Source organism: Trichechus manatus, unplaced genomic scaffold (assembly GCF_000243295.1).
Source record: "Trichechus manatus latirostris isolate Lorelei unplaced genomic scaffold, TriManLat1.0 scaffold00063, whole genome shotgun sequence".
In the NCBI taxonomy this organism is placed as follows: Eukaryota; Metazoa; Chordata; class Mammalia; order Sirenia; family Trichechidae; genus Trichechus; species Trichechus manatus.
Genome location: NW_004443999.1, coordinates 11,997,596 through 12,004,283, shown reverse-complemented (window position 1 = coordinate 12,004,283; position 6,688 = coordinate 11,997,596). Strand labels below are relative to the sequence as shown.

The window sequence follows — 6,688 nt, the reverse complement described above, 5'->3', positions numbered from 1 at the left end:
GGTTTCCAAGGCTGTAAATCTTTACAGAAGCAGACTGCCACATCTTTTTCCTGTGACAAATACTTAGCACTGCTTGAAAAAGAAACTCAAAACTAAAATTGGGTCCAATATAGCCTAATGGTGTTCCATGAGTTGACCAGCAGGTGGCGCTGCATAAGTAGGCTAAGCATAGAATATTTGCCTACATGTAAATAACCTTTAAAAGGAGGAAAACCACTTCACATAGGAAAAAATGTGTACTATAGAGGTCAAAGTAGGGCAATAGAACATTTTTAAGAAAAAAAATTCCACGTAATGGGAGAAAATAAGGGTTCTTAGAAGCAGACATATTTTAGGAAAAAAAGAAATGGGGAAGGAGATCTTGTACATTACCACTAGAAGCAAAAACATCTATTCAAACTTTGGATCAATAAAGTTAAACAATAAGCTATTCCTTGGAAGTTTTACAATAATAAACAACAGTACAGTTGAGCTCAAGATTTGCTTGTTTATTTTAATTTTTAATTATCCTTTCTTTTCCATTAAAAAAAAATATAATGGGAATGAAGAAACATTTTAAGTGTATGTCTTTTTTGTAGGTTACTTTCTAATTCTAAGCAGCTCAGCAATTTAAGGAAAGCAAGATCTTATATAAAGCAAGGAAAGTTATGATGAAGTAGTAAGTCCAAAATTGTTGTGTATGTAAATTGCTGATCTTCATTTCCATGATGGAGAGAGGTGAGGTATGTAGATAAATAGCAAAGTGGGCAGCCAGAGAGCTTTCCTAAGCCCTCAAGAAAGGGTTGAATTTCTTGACTACAAGTAGCTATGTACCACATACCATAATACTATGTGTAAATTTTTGTAGGTTAGCTTTGGAATTTAAGCTTCACTATGCCATTTTTTGGGATGACAAAATACATTCCATATTAAAGTCATGTCACTTACATATAGTCATTTAGAATAAGATTTATTTGTACATTTGTAATTACTATCAGAATCAGAAGTTTAACAATTCATATTGGAGATCTGAGTCTTCCCACTCCCAACCTCAATATGTTTTCTTTATTATTATTATTGTTTTCTCTTTGTTAAATAGTCTTACAACTTTAAAGTAGGAAAGAATTCTATTTTTAGTTTCCAAAATTGGCTAAATAATACTATGCATTTGAATGCTAATTTTTATTGTTTATCAAATGGTAAGCCACTTTCTCTTCTAAAACATTAAGATATATATACATATACATATATATGTGTATATATATCACCGTTGTTCTTAGGTGCCGTCGAGTCAGTTCCGACTCATCGCGACCCTATGTACTACAGAAGGGGCTGCCCAGTCCTGCGCCATCCTCACAATTGTTATCATGCTTGAGCCTGTTCTTGCAGCCACTATGTCAGTCCATCTTGTTGAGAGTCTTCCTCTTTTTCACTGACCCTCTACTTTACCAAGCATGATGTCCTTCTCCAGGGACTGGTCCATCCTGTTAACATGTCCAAAGCATGTGAGACGAAGTCTCGCCATCCTTGCTTCTAATGAGCATTCTGGCTGTACTTCGTCCAAAACAGATTTGTTCGTTCTTCTGGCAGTTCATGGTATATTCAACATTCTTTGCTAACACCATAATTCAAAGGTATCAGTTCTTCTTTGGTCTTCCTTATTCATTGTCCAGCTTTTGCATGAATATGAGGCAACTGAAAACACCATGGCTTTAGTCAGGAGCATCTTAGTCCTTAAATATACATATTTAGTGATATTTTATAACTGATTTGGGTAATCTGATGTGAGAAAGTCAAGAATGATAGAAATGTTGGCCTCTCAGTTATTTGAGGCTTTCTTTCTTTTATATAAAAGATATGAAGATGACTTTCACAAGAGTGAGTAACTCTAAAACACTACATATTTTTAAAACTATCATGGATAGTTTACATTTAAAAAGTCCTTTCCTACCAAGATTGAAAAATAAGTTCACTTTATTCATTACTTATTAATTGTACTCGGCCAGAAATCTATGAACAAAGTCTATCTAGGTCCATCACCTATAGTGACTTGCTGTAACTTTAATGAAATGGTTTGGCTATTAGGAACTTTACAATTTTTCTTTTCTTTGAAGTTTAGTTTTTCTTTTTATTTCCACATGACAAATTATATTTTCTTTCTTCATAGGTCTCCCTTTGCAAGGAGCTGATTCATCTTGCCTTGAAAGGATTGTCTTATTATCATGCTTATGACAGATTCTTTTTGAGAATCAGTGTTGTTATTGGTTTTGTGGGACAGACATCTTATGCTTCTTTGTTGCTCATCAAGTCTCATTCCAACCTTACAAGAGGTATCAGTAAAGAAGTTAAGGTAGGTCCAGAGAAGATAATAAACATTCAAGTAATAGTATGAAATACTAGGACTTAGGAAAGTGATTTAATCATATTAACTGTAATATAAAATGTGTGAGGAATTATATTATGCTAACTCTTATTTATCTCTCATTTAGTTTTATTTTGTATTGTCATTTTTTCCCTCAGTTGCTTTTATTTCTTTAGCTGGAGGAAAAAAAAAGGACATATTAAGAATACTGGCCCTGTGACTTCATAAGGCTATAAAGATTGCTTTATAAATAATTTAATTTTTCTGCAGTATCAACTATTGACTTTTGTTTTTTCTTACAACTATTTAATATACTGTAAGTATTCTATGTCTTTCTGGGACAAGTGGTTTAGAAGATTAATTTAGAACAATATATTTAACTTTAACTGAGTTAAAATTTAGCAGTTGGAAGGGGCTAAAACTTACTTGCTTCTCCTGTTGTTCTTGCTGTGGTAGCTTTTTTTTTTTCCTTCTTTTTAACTTCACTATTATTCTTACTACATTGTAGATGAGGGCAGAGGAAAACAGAACCAAACTTAGGTTTAAGAATTGCTGAGTCATAAGAAACATGTGAGCCCTGGTGGCACAGTGATTAAGAGCTTGGCGGCTAACCAAGAATCCACCGACTACTCCTTGGAAACCCTATGGGGCAGTTCTACTTCTGTCCTATAGGGTCGCGATGAATTGGAATTGACTTGACTGCAACAGGTTTGGTTTGGTTTTGGAAGAAACGTGTATCTTTAACTTTATCACACATTGCCAAATTACTATCCAATGATTTTATTCATTTACAGTCACATGAGTTGTATATTGGAGTCCAGGCCAGTTTGTCTTGGTCTTCATTCTGGATTTGAGTGATTGTTTTCTCGTTACTAGATTCAAGTTAAACATTTTTTATAAGACTACTACATTGGTGATGATGTGTACTTTCTATTGCATTATATCAGGATGTCAATTCATCCTACTGTTGGCGATGCTAACTTTGATCACCGTAGATGATACAAGCCAGAACTCTCCTTTATGATATTCATTTTCCCCTTTGTAATTAATAATTAATCCTTTAGATGATACTTTTAGACCATGAAAATATTATTTTCCCCAACAACTTGTCACCTAGTAGCTTTAGTATCTGTTGTCGAGCCTTGCTAATTATCGAAAGTAATAGAATCAAAAAAAGATGGAAGGAATACTCAGAGTCACTGTACTAAAAAGAATTGGTCAACATTCAGCCATTTCAGCAGGTAGCATATGATCAAGAACCGATTGTACTGAAGGAAGAAGTCCAAGCTGCACTGAAGGCATTGGCAAACAAGAAAGCTCCAGAGACTAATGGAATACCAACTGAGATGTTTCGACAAATGGATGCAGCACTGGAGGTGCTCACTTACCTATGCCAAGAAATTTCTAAGATAGCTGTCTGACCAACTGACTGGAAGAGATCTATATTTGTGCCCATTCCAAAGAAAAATGATTCAACAGAATGTGGAAATTATCCAACAATATCATTAATATCACACACAAGTAAAATTCTGCTGAAGATAATTCAAAAACAGTTGCAGCAGTACATCAAAAGGGAACTGCCAGAAGTTCAAGGCAGATTCAGAAGAGGAAGTGGAATGAGCGATATCATTGCTGATTTCAGATGGATCTTGGCTGAAAGCAGAGAATACCAGAAAGATGTTTACCTGTGTTTTATTGACTATGTAAAGGCATTCGACCATGTGGATCATAACGAATTATGGGTAACACTGTAAAGAATGGGAATTCTAGAACACTTAATTGTGCTTATGGGGAACCTGTGTATAGATCAAGAGGCAGTTGTTTGAATGGAACAAGGGGATACTGTGTGGTTTAAAATCAGGAAAGGTGTGCATTAGGGTTGCATCCTTTCACCATACTTATTCAATCTGTAGGCAGAGCAAATAATCTGAGATGCTGGACTACATGAAGAACAATGTGGCATCAGGATTGGTGGAAGACTTATTAACTACCTGCAATATGCGGATGACACCACTTTGCTTGCAGAAAGTGAAGAGGACTTGAAGTACTTACTGATGAAGATCAAATTCTACAGCCTTCAGTATGGATTACACCTCATCGTAAAGAAAACAAAAATCCTCATAACTGGACCAATAAGCAACATCATGATAAATGGAGAAAAGATTGAAATTGTCAAGGATTTCATTTTACTTGGATCCACAATCAATGCCCATAGAAGCAGCAGTCAAGAAATCAAATGATGCATTACATTGGGCAAATCTGCTGCAAAAGATCTCTTTAAAGTGTTCAAAAGCAAAGATGTCACTTTGAGGACACCTGACCCAAACCATAATATTTTCAATCGCCTCATATGCATGCAAAAACTGGACAATGAATAAGGAAGACTGACAAAGAATTGATGACCTTGAATTATGGTGTTGGCGAAGAATACTGAATATACCATGGACTGCCAGAAGAACAAACATGTGTCTTGGAAGAAGTACAGCCAGAATGCTCCTTGAATGGGAGGGTGGCAAGACTTTGTCTCATGTACTTTGGACATTTTATCAGGTGGGACCAGTCCCTGAAGGACATCATGCTTGGTAAGGTGGAGGGTCAGCGAAAAAGAGGTAGACCCTCAACGAGATGGATAGCTGCAACAATGGGCTGAAATATAACAACAATTATGAGGATGGCACAGGACCGGGGAGTGTTTCCTTCTGTTGTAGGTGGTGTTGCTATGAGTCGGAACTGACTCGGCGGCACCTAACAACAACTGGGGTCTGCTCCATGTGCCTTTCCCCTTTGCTGATTATGATTTATATCTTTTCACTATAATAAATTACAGCTGTGAGTATGACTATATGCTGACTCTTGTGGGTCCTTCCAGCAAATCATCAAACCTAGGGACAGTCATTGGGACCTCTGACACAGAAGCGTTCCTTATAATATACAAAAATTAACTCAAAATGCAGTATAAACCTAAATGTAAGTGCTAAAACCATGAAACTTTTGAAAGAAAACATAGAAGTAAATCTTTGTGATTTGGGGTTAGGTAAAGCCTTTTTAGATATGATACCAAAAGCACAAAAGACAAAGAAAAAATTTGATAAATTAGACTTTATCAGAATTAGAAAAGTTTGGGGGTATAAGCAAAATACCATCAAGAAAGTGAAAAGCCACATGCTGGAAGAAAATATTTGCAAATCATGTATCTGATACAGGACTTGTATCTAGAATATATAAAGAGCTCTTATAAATTAATAAAATAACCCAATTAAAAAGCAAGCAAAGGAATTTACAGCAGGTTGAATTGTTGACCCCCTAAAGATATGTCTATGTTCTAATCCCTGGAACCTGTGAATATGACCTTATTTGGGAAAAAGGTCTTTTCAGATGTAATTAAGTTAACGATCTTGAAATGAGATCATCTTGGATTTAAGGTGGGTCCAAAATCCAGTGGCAGGTGTCCTAGGATATCTAAGAAACACAGACTCTGAGGAAAGGCCACATGTGATGGAGACAGAGACTGGAGTTATGCTGCCTCTCCAGAGCATTATCTATGTCGTACAATGATACTATTTTCTTTAGAAAAACTAAAATGACATTTTTCAAAAATCTAGCTTTACAAAATATGTAATATTTAAAGGACTGTTACGTTTAAATCATGTTTATTCTTTTTCTGTTGTTCCAGAAGAACTGAGTCCATGGGGTGCAATTTTTCTTGTACTGATTTTTTTTCTCAAAGGAAAAAAACACTTGTAGCAATGAGAGCTGTTTAAAATGGAGTGGGTTCTGTCACAGGAAGGTTAAAACAAGTGCTAGACAATGCCTTTATTGGGGTTGTTAAAGTGGGAATTCACACTTCAAAGGTTGTACTGAATGGCACTGTCGTCTCTTCCAACTCTTAACCAGATTGATATACTTTATTGTATTTCTTTTCTACTAGACTTACATTGAATGGTATGATACTTTAGAAATATATGATCAATCTGACTTGTAATATATATCTGCATATATGAAACATTGAGTTATATTTCTATAATAAACCTGTGGTTTTAAAAATAATTGTTTTTTAATAACATATCATAATTCATGTCCCTTTTATATCACTGACATAAATATTCAAAGTTTTCAATAACATTGTTGAAGTTTAGCTCATAAATGTGGGATAGTCACCCATGATAATTGGAAAATGGCTGTTAAAAGTAGTATTTTCAGAAGCAAAAATATTAAAATGTTGGGTTACTTGATTATTCTCATTAGATTTTAATGTGCTTGAAAAATATGTATGTCGTATTGTGTCTCATTCTTTTTAAATTTTTTTTTAGTTTTTCTCATTGTTCTCATCGTATCAGACATTATGGC

General features: G+C 34.9%; 1 pseudogene; it reads left to right on the top strand.

Moving 5' to 3' along the window:
* The window catches only part of LOC101354936 (GPI ethanolamine phosphate transferase 1-like), a 45,949-nt pseudogene extending 43,158 nt beyond the window's left edge, over positions 1–2,791 (top strand).
* The last annotated feature ends 3,897 nt before the right edge of the window (positions 2,792–6,688 follow it).